The sequence below is a fragment of the Rhinolophus sinicus genome, chromosome 3, assembly GCF_057876585.1.
Source record: "Rhinolophus sinicus isolate RSI-liver-muscle chromosome 3, RSI-T2T, whole genome shotgun sequence".
Lineage (NCBI taxonomy): Eukaryota > Metazoa > Chordata > Mammalia > Chiroptera > Rhinolophidae > Rhinolophus > Rhinolophus sinicus.
In genome coordinates, this window is record NC_142503.1 from 121,642,640 (window position 1) to 121,657,787 (window position 15,148).

At 36.6% G+C, this 15,148-nt stretch overlaps 1 protein-coding gene and 1 pseudogene across 1 annotated transcript in view; one reads left to right on the plus strand and one right to left on the minus strand.

Annotated features, from left to right (window-relative positions):
- Positions 1 to 15,148, minus strand: part of AP4S1 (adaptor related protein complex 4 subunit sigma 1) — a 35,260-nt gene that overhangs the window by 17,002 nt on the left and 3,110 nt on the right. The gene's annotated exons all lie outside the window — the stretch shown is intronic.
- Positions 11,617 to 12,036, plus strand: LOC109459761 (small nuclear ribonucleoprotein G pseudogene; annotated as a pseudogene).

A 15,148-nucleotide genomic window follows, 5' to 3' on the forward strand; every position in this document is an offset into this window, starting at 1 on the left:
ACTCATATTTGTTCACTTGATTCATCAATCTTGTTAGGCGCCAACTATGTGTCAACAACAAAAGGAGAATATGGGGCTGAAGTACTGATTTCTGATGTTCACACCCAGCAAAGGTGTGAGACAGGTAAACAAGGAAACAGGGGGATGAGATATAACTGGGGCAGGTAGCCTTCTATGGTGCACAGACGGAAGAGGGAAGAACATCACAGGCGAGCTGGGAAAACGGCTTCCCAGAGCAGGAGCATTTAAGGAAGATCTTGAACAATGATGTAGAGGAAGTGACTTGGAGGCAGAGAAAACAGGGGTATGAAAACTCCGGAAAGTTCAGGGGGCAGAAAGAATGGTCACAGGAAATCGAGCTGCTCACGTAAGATGAAATGGGCTTTAGAAGTCATGTTAGGGAATATGAACTTTGTTTTATGGACAGTGGAGACAAGATCTATAGTGAAGCTTTTCTTTCCTTAGTGTTGGAAGCAGTAGCAGTAATAACTGTGTAAGTCCTCTAACAGAGCCCTATAACAAGTCCTGTAAGGACCTGTACTAAACAATTTACATATATTATTTCATTCTCACAATTCTCTGAGGTAGGTACCTCTGTCATTGCCTTTTCAAGGACAAGCAAACTGAAGTGTAGGGATGTTAAGACACCAGAAATCCTCACATTATTTTGCGTGAGAAGTGAGCTGCAGCTGACAGGCCACGCACATGTATGAATCTGTGATGCCTCCTAACTTGTCCTCATCATTCAGCAGTTCAAGCTAGTGGTTTTATTCCTAACTCAGCTGTATTGAATCTTATGTTTGTTCCACTTATACTTAACATAGATTTTGAAATAATCAATGCAAAACAGCACAATATTGACCAAGGGCCAGTTCTTGTTTCGTCATGAGCCCCACACATGCCTCATTGGCTCATCAGATAGTATATTCACATTTTGTGATATTTGTGAAAATCTGTGCAAAACACCAAGGTTAACAATACTTCTTAATTACATTTTTATAATTTGGAATAATTTTACAGAAAAGTTGCAAGAGATTATGAGACAATACCTGCACTAAGTTTTATATTATGTTCTGCTTTCCCAACTCATCTCTTGTTTCCTAAACCCTATTGGACAGGTGGTTATGTCACAATTGCAAAACGTTAAGAGCTAGAAAGAGCCGGGCCCAGCCTGGCAAAGCCTGGGGTTGCTGTGTTCATTCCGCGTGTAGAACGGGATGTTATCTAGACCAGCTCAGCCTGGGACATGACAGCTGTGCTATGGGGGAGGCATGTGGTCATTCACTCCCTTTTTCAGAAAGATACGCTCATTCTGTAAGTGGGATTGCAACATACACTGTGCTATTTAATCACTTGGTATTATGTGCCGCTTTTATTCTCTTTACAAATGATTGCCAGTAAATTATGGCAGGTGTCTAGTAAATTAAGATTACGATTCTTTCTTTTATTCCCTTTCAGTAAACTTATTTTAAAACCATCTTTATGAAAGTTAGGAATTACAATACCCCGGATTCCAACTGCCAGGTATAAGAAAAAAAAATACTATCTCAAAGGAACTCATGGCCAAACTTTTGCCTTTAAATGCCCTGGTTGCATTTAGTGGTAAAATGAGATGTAAAATGATCCCATTGCGATGTTACACCAAGGGATCAAATTGGTTTCCACCTTACAAGCACAGCTTTCCTTCTCAGTGACTTCAAGAGCAAGGATGACAAACAAGGACGCCTTGAGTCAATACTCATTAGAATGTAAGTCTTGAAAACAGTAGGCGAAGGCATCTAAAGACTTGACTACAACATTTTTTCATAAACAACACAATTTATAAATGTAGAATTATGCAGTGGTAATAAAACAGACAAACAAAACTGTAAATTATTTCTATTAGAAAATAGACAATGCCAAAATATATAATGCGGAGACTGGGAGACAAGTATTAATACATATTTGAGAATTGAAGCTGAATATTTTAAGCACCTATCCTACTTACTAATCACTGGGGGCCGGGAGGAGGGGAAGAGAGAACACATAACTATCACACTGAGGTAGGGCAACCAGAAGACATATGCTGAGACAAGTGCCGGGAGTGGTCAGGGAGCAGGTATGAACTTCCTCTATTTATAAACAACACACAAGGCTGGGGATGATGCTTTGATTGCCAGGAAGTTAGGTTCCACACCCAAGAACTCATGAGAATGTGCATGAAAAACCCAGGAAGACTCAAGAATGGGAACTTCATCGGGGAAAGCATTGTACAGTGAGAGCTGGGATGCCTAAAGGCCAAGTTTAGGGCAGCCACTAGAGTCACAGCAGGAACAGGTCAGTTTCCCACGACCCTACGTGATGTAAACTTAACAATGCCTACAGAAAAGAGAAACTAGAAAGACTGAAGTACATATTGACTAGGGCACAGTTTTCAAATTTCTTTTTTTTTTAAAATTTATTGGGTGACAATTGTTAGTAAAATTACATAAATTTCAGGTGTACAATTCTGTATTACATCATCTATAAATCCCATTGTGTGTTCACCACCCAGAAGTTTTCAAATTTCTGATGGTGTATTTCTAGGAGTGAGAACTGGAAGAGCCTTCACGGATTGTCATATCCAAAGTTGACAAACAGATTTCTACTTGGGTGCCAATGTGACTAACTGTATTAGCTGCTTTGAGCACTGCGTTGGGAAGGATTCTCGAGCTGCGTCCAGGTTCAGAACAAAAGAATGCCAAGAATGATTAGCCATGCCAGTCATGGGTTAGGAAGCAGGGTGTGGCGACATATGCCCCTCATATCTGTCATTCCTGACACGCACTCCCTTCATTTTGCAGATGGGAAACCGATAATCTGAGATGTAGAATGAAGTCCTAAATTCCGGTCTCCTGACTCATAATAGAAGGCTGTCTTTAATTTATCACATTGGGTCTTTGCTCAGTCAGTGAGTTAGTGTCAGTAGGTTGTTCACTTAAGCTTAACAAACTCAATGTCAGGTAGCTTTGGGGACGGTCAAGTCGATAGTCTCTTTTCTACTACCGCTGCATAACCCATGTGGAAAATACCAACCAATTCACTGCGTGAAAACATTAGAGTATAACATTTCTAGAAATGAAAGTGGTATTTAATGATGGCTAACATCCTTTCTAGGTCTAAATGCTTTCTAGGTTCCCCCCCCCACACACACACACATCAAGGTAACATCAGACAAAAACATTTTTTCCTCCATAAAAGTGACTGAAACAAAATCCCCCAAGTTAAAAAGCAAATTTCTACCAAGAAAATGTGTAGTACTCGTACAGTATTATAGTCAAAAGCATAAACTGGAGCTTGACTGTTTGGCTCTATTACTTACTGTGATCCTGGGCAAGTTTTTGTACTCAGTGTGAGGTGCAATGGAGTAACAATAGTACTTATCTTCTGGTTGTGAGTATGAGAGGAGAAACTGCATGTAACATTCCCAGAAAAACGCTTAGTAGTTGGCACACAGTGAGTGCTTATGGAGTGTTGGCCAAGGTCATTATGATAATACAGCACCTTTTCCTTAGTGAAGTGTTTCCTGCCTATCCCAGTTCCCTCTTTCTAACCACAAAAAGCTGCTTATCCTTTGTTTGAACCCATCACTCTATCTTAGAAGGAAAATCTGTTACTCTATATAATCATTACTTGATTACATGCTGAGCTCCCCTATTAGACCAGTGATTTTCACTTTACTAGGACAGTAAGAGAGAGATCTCACACTGGGACCCTGGATATAGGTACATATATATCTAAAACAAAAGTTCACAAAACAATGCTTAGCCATACTATGTATACTGGACTCCAGCATTTTCTTTGACATTTCATTTTGTAAAAACTGCATTTCTGAGGGATTTGGGTTACATAGATGCACAAATTTTTCAAAAGTCAGCAAAGGTATATTAAAGATTCATACATTTATTATTTATAAATTTTGCATAAAAAGAAACTAATACTCTAGTTATTCTAGTTAGTGATATACATGTTGAAGTATTTGGGGGAAGTGTATTGATATCTATACTTTACTTTGAAATGCACTAAAGCCTAAGATAAATTAATGCATGGATAGACAGATGGTTAGATATATGATAAAGTAAGCATAGTAAAATGTTATTGGTAGAATCTAGATGGTAAGTACACTGTTCAATTCTTTCAATTTTGCAGTATATTTGAAAATCGTCATAATAAAAAGTTGAGGAAAAATGATAGCTCTGGCCTACTGATATTACTAAATTCATAAATTTTATTTTTTAGAACATTTTCAGATTTACAGAAAAAAAACTGCAAAGATAGTACAGTTACCATACCGAGGTCTGACAACTACATTCGTGAACTTGTTCCAATGACATTGCTAATCTTTTTTGATAACAGAGGGATTATTCATTATGAATTTGTACCAACTGGACAAACAGTTAACCCCGCTTATTATTTGGAAGTGCTGCAAAGGCTACATGAAAAAGTTAGACGACCTGAACTTTTCACCAACAATTCATGGCTCTTGCATCACAACAATGCACCAGCTCACATGGCACTGTCTGTGAGGGAGGTTTTAGCCAGTAAACAAATCACTGTATTGGAACATCCTCCCTACTCAGCTGATCTGGCCCCCAATGACTTCTGTCTTTACCGGAAGATACAAGAAATACTGAAAGTAAGATATGGTGATGACATTCAGATATCAAGGATAGTACGACGACAGCTGTGATGTCCATTTCAGAAAGAGTTCCAAAATTGCTTTGACGGGTGGACCAGGTGCTGGTGTTGGTGCATAGCTTCCCAAGGGGAGTACTTTGAAGGTGACAGTAGTGATATTCAGCAATGAGGTATGTAGCACTTTTTCTAGGATGAGCTTGTAACTTACTTGTCAGTCCTCGTATACCCCCACACCCAGTTTCCCCTATTATAAGTATCTAATCTTAGTATGGTACATTTATTACAATTAATGGACCAATATTGATACATTATTATTACTGAAGTCTATACTTTTTCAGATTTCCTTGCTTTTTACCTAATGTACTTTTTCTGTTCTAGGATCTCATCTAAAATACATTATATTTAATTTTCATGTCTTCTTAGAATTCTCTTGGCTGTGATATAAGGATGGACAGACAGATATTTTATTTTATATCTTGGGTTATAACCCAATACGACTCACTGATTTTTAATTTCAGAACCCGTGAAAGAACTGTGACCCAAAGTGTGCAAAACTCTATACTAGAATATGAACTTGTGAGTAATGTCTATATATCTTACTTTACTTCTTTGCAGAGTGCTTAGTATAGAGTGAGCAGCCAATAAATGTTGATTGAATGAATGAAATAATGAATGAAACCTTTTTTTCTAGCACTAATTTTCCTTTAAAAGAATCATAGGACTATTCAAACAAAGCAGACACAAAACTATCCTGGTACACCAATTCCTGCCCAAAAATAGAACCAATGTTTTTTAAGTTAGTGCGTAACCCTCTAGGTCTTCTCTGTACATTTACATATAAATATGCATGCATGTGTAGCAACTTTATTTTTTAAACATAAATGTGATCGATGGACGCTAAAATGTCAAGAAGCTAGCCTAGTGTCTATTTTCTTTTGGTACCTTTAAGTGAACCTGGTCCACTCACAAAGCCCAGGTTGGATCCTATAAAAGAGTACTATAGAGATGCTGAAAATCTATTAACATTGGATTGTGGTAATATTTGCACAACTTTGCAAATTTACTAAAAATCATTGTACATGTACATTGTTCAAAGTTTAGAGGTACTATAAAATAACAAGCAGAAAAAGAAGGAATTATATACCCAAATGCATTTTGCTTAAATCTAGATGGTAGGATTAGGGGCAACTTTAATTCTCTATCCTTACTTTATTTCCCAAGTTTTAAGAGGTGTGTTACTTTTCGTGTCACACACACAAAAAGTTTGTTTAAAAAATATTGAGCTGCATTATATATTTTTACGAAATTATCCAACTGAAAATGTTTACTCTGAATAATGAATCTATTGTTTCGTTTATTGTGGCATTTCTAAATGCCATATTTCTTTAAGATATGTACCGTTTTTCAAAATGGATGTGCTGAGAACATCTAAGTAGTATGGCCTAAACATAGGAAATGTGGAAATAGCAATTGCTAGGTTCTATTTGCCACACCATATCAATTCATTCCATAGGCCTCAAAGTAATTTAGCTGTGTCTGAATTTCTCCATACTTCCATGAGAGGAAATAATCCTGATTAGTAGCAGATTTTAATCTATTTTGGAACGCTGCCCTCAGCATTTATAATATATGTTATATATTATTTTTTATACACTAAAACAGTTTGTTTCTTTGCTTCAGAATTTATGGGAACTATGATGATTCAGTTTTCTCATCTGTCAACTGGAAATAAAGACAGCTGCCTCACAGACTTACTGTGAGGACTAAATGAGATAAAGGAAATGTAAAGCACTCGACAGAGGCCCCCTTTTCCCTGCTCATCTTCCTCTCCAGAGCAGCCTAGATATTCTTCCTAAGGGACTCTTTCTACTGCAGTTCTAAGACTACTGAAATTTGACTCAAAGAAACCTGTCACCCATTCTGCTTTACTTTCTATTCATTCTCCTCCTCCTTGCTCCCCATTTCTCTTTCTCTAAATCTTTCTTTTAACTCAGAATACATTTTTAGTAGCCTTCAAATGAGACTTTTACTTTCTGTTAAATCCCTGGGTCACTCAAGAAATAGTTCAACCACATTTGATTAATTTGGTTTTGAACACATTTATATGTATGCTACTTTTTTTTTTTTAACTCAAACAGTTTTAAAATAGCTAAAACACTATAAAATGTTACATTCCAATCAAATTCAGAATTTGTAGAAATCCTGATGCTATCAGTTCTGCAGAAAAATTAGGAGAACCCTTTGAGAATAAACCTTAATAGTCTGGTCTACCATTTTTCTAACAGTATGTCTAAAAAATTTCTAAAGCTACCTGTGATTCTCAGATCTTGGTCTAAAGCCACTTTGGTAAATCCAACAGAAAGACAGGGATCTTCCATGTGGTAAGCGGCACATAAAACCTTAGTAACAGTGTGTGGCAAGTTTCAACTTGTTCAGTGCAGTCAGTAGGGTGTGAGCTATGGTTGAGAGAAGGTGTGTTTTAAAGTGTGCCATAAATCATCTTCCATCATGACACTGCTCCATGTCACACATTGCTTCTGGCAATTTCTGTCAAATAAAAACATTACGGTGCATCCTCATCCACCTTATGCACTGGATCTGGCAGCGTGTGACTTCTGGCTCTTCCCCAAAGTCAAAATGATTCAGGACATCAAGGCAGCCACGACAGCGCAACTAAAGACACTCATGAAAGAGGACTTTCAGAACTGTTTCAGAACAAGGCAAGAACGATGGGATAAATGTGTTCGAAGCGAGGGGAAGTATTTTGAGAGGGGTTAATGGCAATGTGTCTTATACTGTAAGAAATTTGTTCTTTTTAAATTTAAACAGTCACCATATTGTCTGATCACACCTCATAAAGCAGAGACAAGCTTGAAGTTTTACTGAAAAGGGTAGATACTATGTTTGGAGATGTTCAAGTGTCAGACTTTCTCTCCTAAACTGGCGGGGTGCGTGTGTGTGTGGTGAATGAAAGAATTTTTAAGGTCTTTACAGTAATATGATTAAGGTGGAGGAAGAAAAGTCATATTTCAAAAACTGAGGATGAGGAATTTATATACTATAAATAGACCATTACATTGTCTGTTTTTAAAGTACTTGTTTTATTTTTATGCATTTAGTCATCTGTGTGTGTGGAGTGGGGGATGGAGGGATTGAGAATAGACTGTCCACCAGTCATTTGCCAGTGAGGTACTTACTGACTATCAGACCTGGTGGTGGTGGCAGGTGCGCCCAGTTTAAAGGTACAAACTGTTGATGGCTAGAGTTCACTCGAGCCTGTTGCTGTTGTTGATAGCTTACCTTCCCCTCTTCTGAGGGTAGAAAAGCTGCTTTTGGGCAAGTAATTGGTCTCAACCTTCCCATTACTACATACAATGGAGATAATAATAGGTATCATTCAAAATTAAAATTAAAATTTTTCTTCTAAAATTTTCTTTCTTTTATTTGGTTTTAGTGTCAAGGATAATTTATTTTGAAATTTAATTTTACTTTGCCACAATATGGGTATGGGTTAGAAATAGTGAAAAAACACCCCTGTGTGGGTAATCTTATTCTAAATTGTTTGGTTAAAATTAGCCTCACAAATTAAATACTTGTGCTTAATGACTAAAAATCTTCATTGAATTTTTAGATTAAAAAGACATCCAATATCTTAATTTTAGAGAAAAAGCAGTGGGGACCAGAGATCTAGGGGACTCCTGGCTGGGATCCTCCAGGATTTGCTAATGTTACAATGTGTCAATAAGGAGGAAGAGAACTAAAATTATTATATATTATTTTCCATTCCTATAAAATGGTTAATCAAGTTTCCCCTTTAATTGAAAAAATGTATTTCAAGTCAGATGTTCTGGATACTGATAAACTTCTGTATTTCTTAACTTAAAGACAGATATTTTTCATTCTCGTTAGACATCTGATTTCCCATGGAAACTGTGAAAGACATACAAACATAGGTTTTTCTGATATGTTTTTCCTTCTTTTGAAGAGTAGTGATCTATTAGTAGTATATTAGCATTCAAATGACAGGCATGTAAGTGCTCTTACAAGATCAATTACAATGTTTAACTTCAAATCAAACTAAAGGAATTTAGAATTAAAATTTGATTTGCTGATGGCTCCTAAAGTTTTGTGTCAAACAAAGAAGAAACAAACAAAACTTAACTGGGGTACAGAGGAATCTCACTTTACCCAAAACATATCTTTGAGAAGTTGACTATAAATGGAATTTAAGTGCAATATTAGGATTATGGAAAATGTTTTTATAAAATAATCACTCCATAATTTATCTGCAATTACTTTGTTTGAACATTATAAAGTCTTGTTCTCTAATGTTCACATAACCTGGGAAAAGAATTATTAATAGTTACCACGTGAATTTTCTCCTAAGAAAACATGTAAGAAATAATACTATGAAACTACAGCTATATACTAAAGGTATTATTTAAGATCTTCCTAATTAAAGTGTGTCCTGAATTAAAATCAAGGACTATTAAAAGCTATATTAATATTTTTAGAGCCTGAAGATATCACTTAGGATATTATAGCTCATCACTCTGAAAGAAGCAACATAAAAATTACTGTATTAAACGACAGTTTGGGGATCAGTTTATTTACCCAATAGGATCTATCTTTTTTGTTAGTGACATGGCCACAACTAACTCTAATTCAAATAAGTAATTAATGTTCCCGATGTTTGATGGTGGTCATGAAAGACTGCTATAACCTGAAGAATTATTCACTCTTTGTAATATGATGTGCAAAAATGACCCAACAAACCAACACATGAAGAGAGATTAAAAACAGTCGAAAACACTTACACAGTACTTTACTAAACAACAGGTACTGTTTTGAACATTTTACCTACATTCATTTAATCCTCGTCATAGCTCTACAAGTTAGAGACTGTTTTTATTCTCTACTTTACAGATGTGAAAGCTTAAGTCACTTGCCAAAGATCACCCATTAAAATGGTGGAGGACCCAATTTCTGCTAAACTAGTTTCAGCGTCTGTACTCTTACCCACTGCTCTTTATCTCCAGGTTTGCATCAAGACTCCAGTAACTGAGTGATGGCTCTCGTTAACAAGGACACACAATGCCACTCCCCATTCACTAGTGTCAACCTAGCTCTAACCTCTACACAAAAGCATTTACTGGCTAGTATAGGTATTCTGGCAGTTTCAATCTTAACCCTGGAGCATATCACAAAATGCACAATTCTAACAGATTATTTACTTTTAGTTAATCTCAACACTAAAATGCCTCAGAAGTGGCTCAGTCAGATAACGTGACAATTGAGGACAGTAAAGTTCACAGTACTACATTTACCATAGTGTGTTTAACATTTGAGATTGGACCTAAACTTCCAAAACTCTTATGTCTGATTTGCTTTCTTAGTGAGTTCCAACCAATCTCCCTTTCTACTACCAATAAATAAAACATACCAGCAAATGTTGTCCAAGGCAAGTTTACAGACACGTATCTGAATTTAGTATCATTCTCGGTCAGATCAAATGTCAGGGTAAATGCAGAGCCTCTCAGGTGGCCTGCTTGGCTGCCCTTTGCCCAGGAGCCTGTTTTTGCTTTTCTCAATTTCACAAAAAGTATAGCAACATGCTCCAACTCCCGCTGAAACTGTAAATGGGAGAGTCAAGTTGTCAGACAAGAGCCTGCCCAACCGTCGCCCAGAGGATATTCATACTTAAATTTACACTCATTTATATCTCACAATCTTTGAAGAGCAAAAATATCACACTTGCTTAGTAGTGATCACAAAAATAATTCAACAGCAGGGCTATAATAAATAACTTTAGGTTAAATAGCAGGCGATTTTAAACTTTAAAATGCCAAGAGTGTGGAGAAGCAAGGGAGCCGTGATAGCAGCAGAATAGTTTTCCGATCACCCAGGATCCCTTCATGAAAACAGTGATAGCAGCTAGGGGAAAGAAAAAATTCTACAGGCAACATCTTTACCAAAAACCAGGTAACAAACATTCCCTGGTACTCTAGAACACTAGTAGGTAGAATCAAATTACCCTTAGCAACAAAACTGGGGTGACCACAGCTGTGCTGGCAGAAGTGCAAGTTTGAAAAAGTGGAATTGTAAGGGTCCAAAGAGGCACAGAATGCAGATATCACCAAATCATCATCCAAAGGAGGCGCCCCTGCTGAAATGAGAACCCCGAGTGAATCTAAGAACCACAGTGGGAACTAAGAGGAGGCTTGGCAGGGTCTCTTTTGTCAATGACTGTAAGGAAAGGTTCCATCCTGGACCCCGAAGGCCTGGAAACACCCAGTGGAACATCTTTTATAGAAAGACAGGCCCCGTGCTGGGGAGAAACTGTTGAGGGTCAAGAGACAGCTAGCTAGCAGTTAAGGCTGACAATAGCTAGATCAAGGTGATCAAGTTCAGTATATTACTAAAATTGAGACAATAGACATTATATGCCACTTAGTGTGAGTAATGCAACAGGAAGTACACTGCATCCCCAAAGGAGTAGTTTTGCCAAAAAACTTGAAACCTGAATCAAACCTCGCCTCTGTGTCTAACTTCTAGTTTATAAAAAATATGGAGGGGAAAGGTAAATGCTAAATAATACCAGATAATGCAATCAGCCAAATGTGGTAAATTCTACAGTATAAATAACCTTGTCTCTTCAACAAATAAATGGCATGATGATCAACAAATAAATGGGGAGTGAGGGGTCGGCAGATCAAAAAAGAACTAAAGCTATATTGGCTAAATTAAATATGTGGACTTTGTTTGGATCCTGATTTGAGATCATCAACTATTAAAGAAACCATTTTTGAGATAACCAGAGGAAACTAAATACAGACTGTGCATTAGACTGTATAAAGGAATTACCATTAACTTTGTAGGTGTGATAATGGTACTGTGGCATATGTATTTTTTTAAAGGTCATAATCTGTGAATGATACTTAGAGAACCATGTACCAATATAATACTAGGATGTCTGGATTTACTTTCAAACATTCCTGGGGCCTGCCGCAAGAGTGTGAGGGAGGCCACGGTTCCGTTTCAAGGTACCTATCTTTGAGCTTGTGGAGTAGATGCTAGGAGCAAAGCTCATCCTCCTGGGTTGAAAAATTTATGGACAAGAAGTTATCATTGAAATTAAATGGTGGCAGACATGTCCAAGGAAATGTTGTGGGGATTTGATCCCTTTATGAATCTTGTGATTGTAGATGAATGTGTGGTGATGGCAAGTAGGGGGCCACAGAACAATACTGGAGTGTGGTAATACGAAGAAAGAGTATCATCATGTTAGAAGACTTGAAGGAGTATGAACAAAGGCTGTGCTCACTAGAGAAACCAATTGCTTCCACATGTCCCCTCTCCGAAGGGCCTGTTTTATTGTGATGTAAAACATTTTGATGTCAATTTTTTTGTTAAATATTTTGTAACACTCCAAAAAAACAACAACAACAAAAAACAACTTCACAGATAAAAAGTGTAATAGTTGAAATAAAAATGGCAAATCTTGATAATTGTTGATAATGGTAGTTCATTAAACTTTTTTTTGTTTTCATGACTGAAAACTTTCAAAATAAAGCATTTAAAAAAGTCTGGGTAGAAAACAATTTAAAACATCTGATCACTACATTAAATTCTATAAAACAAAAGGAGCAAAGGGCAATAGGAGTTATTTTAAAACGCTCTAAAAAATTCTTCAGTCTTTTTGGGTGATGTAATTGTCATGTATTTTAGGTTAGTCTATTAATAGAAAGACAAAACTAAAAGTTACTATCATTTAAAAATATATTATAAATAAGTTTTTGTGAATTTTTGCCAAATTGAAAATATTCTCTAAAGAGAACACTGTCTGGAGCACAGATTTCCCAGGAAAGGTGATCGTGTCTGGTATCGTTCTTCTAAACTTTCTCCCCTGTTGCTCCAACAGAAGACAAACCACATTTCCAAGACTGTTAAATTATTACCTTCGAAAGAGCTTTGGCAATTTCCCATTCAAGTCACATTTTCCAGTCATTTGGTTCTCATGTTTATAGACCTAGTTGTTCACTTTAAGCCAATGTCCAGGAGGGACTTAGCTCCAGGCAATTCTTTGTTTCATTTCCTTCAATTTTGACATCTCTATGAGTTAGCTATTATACAATATTATCATAGCTTACTGCTTTCTGACTCACATTACCCAGGAGACAATTCAGGAATGGATTTGAACTAGAATTTTATACAGCATGCTGAGTTTTCTAAAGGTTTTGGTGCCTATTTGTCTATAACCTGTGAAGATCCTTTTCCTTTTCTTTACCACACAATATATTATTGGAATAGTTCAAGTGCCCTGCAATGTATTTCTACAATTTTCTTAGCCATAGGCAACTACTGTAATGAGAAGTAGATACCTGATCTTATTTGGCAGGTCAAACCATAGTGCCGGTCAAAGCTGCCTCCTCCTTTTCTGTTCCATCTGCATTATACAGTTTGCTTCTTTGGTTTTGGAACACATGCCAGCTCTTCTCAAAGATCTTTTTCTGGGCTCAAATATTCATTTGTTCTCTATATTTATACATGTAAATACTACGTAATTTCCCCAAGTGACTGAATCACCTCAAAACTACCTAAAAAGGATTTCAAAAGTGCAAATGATGTGGTGATCACTGCATAAGGTATATAAACGTCTAATCACTATGTTGGATACCTGAAACTAATATAATATTGTATGTCAACTATAACTAAAAAACAAATTTTAAAAGACAAAAAAATTAGAAATGAAAAAGTGCATATAATTTGGGAACCAGAGAAAGCAATATTGAGCCCATTGACAGTAGGAGGCAGAATAGTGAAGGGAGACTTTATTTCTTGCTTGCAAATACACATATACACTCAGTGATGTAAGAGTCGGAACCACTTCTTAGTCTACTAAGGAACTATGGAAGTAACCCAGAACTCTTATTTCAGCTTTCTCTCCTTCCCATGGAGATAATACTTGTTATAACTTTTTCAGATGATGAAAAAAGATGACTAGATTAGTGTTTCTGAACCAGTTTGAGCTGTTTGTTAGAAGTCAGCAAGGTATAAAATGATATTCAGGTGAGTGATTACAGGACACTATATAGTTCTCAAAGGCAGAGGCAAAACTTTGTACATCAGGTATTATATAAAAATTGAGAAGACATCTGAGTGTTAACTATTTTGAACTTATTTAAAAGCCTGGAATTCCTTAACATACCTTTGCTGACATAATTTATGTACATGATATATGACAAGTCCCTTTTTGGTCAGATAGAGTGAGCACACAGGTGTCTAGGATTAGATAATGGGAAAGAAAAAAAAAACCACCCTAAAATTCCAAACTGATTAAAGATAGAAGCAGCATTCACGAAGATCATCAGTAGTATAGTAAAACTGAGAGAATCAATGGGCATGGAGGAGGAATGAACAGACTGATGAAAGGACAGAACAAATAATAGGAAGTTTCAAAGATGAGATTGAAGAGAGGAAATGACTCAGCCACAGTTTAGGGAGGAAGTTCCAGTTAGGTGAGCAGTAGGTGACAATATGGCCTGGGGAAGCTCATTACCTACACAACACAAGATTCTAGGAGCTCACTGTAGAGTGTCCTCAGGAGTCATAGACACAAAACACAACGTCAATAAGGTAAAAAATATTTTCTCACCTGAAACTAATGTAATATTGTATGTCAACAATAATTGAAAAATTAAAAAAAAAATAATTAAAAAAATTCTCTCTACAGAGTAGAAAATATTGGTGTCCTTTACTTTTAATACTCAGTTCTGGTGATTGAACCTTAAGTGATAACTGCTATAATGTTAGCAAAAACTATGAAAAAATGATTGAGGGGAAGGAAAAATATTTATATTAGTGTAGTCTAATTTTAAGTTATTCATCAAACATTTATTGGGATCTCACTGTCCCAGATCCTGGAGGTACAGCTGTGAACAAGAGGATCCTGCAGATAAATGACTATGATCTGGGAAGAACATGGCGAAGGATTACATTGACATTAATAAAACCGTGGTGAAAGTGAATGTAGACATGTTCAAACTGGAATTCTTCAAATAGGGAGCACACTTGAAATTTTAAAAGAAATGATTTTAAGATGGATCTGGACAGATATTGAGAAAGCTATGGTGGTTGGTGCTAAGTAATTTGCCTAAAAATAGACTGGAAATCCTGTGAGAGTGGAGATTATGTCCTTGGTTCACAATGGACCATCAGGGACTAGGAGTAAATCTGAAAAATAGTAGCCAGTCAAGAAATCTTTAAAAAAAATAAATGAGTGAAGCAAAGATTTGCAGTACCCGTTATGTGCAGGTCTTGCTTTCAGTGATCAGGATGAGTGTCACTGACCAGTACATAGACAATTTGGATACAGTGTAATATGTACTAGGAGCTAAGCATGCAATACTTTTAGGATGGGGTCTCTAAATAATTCAAGGATTTGGAAAGCTTGGAGGAAGTAATACTTGAGTTCGGTTTTGAAGGAAAAAGG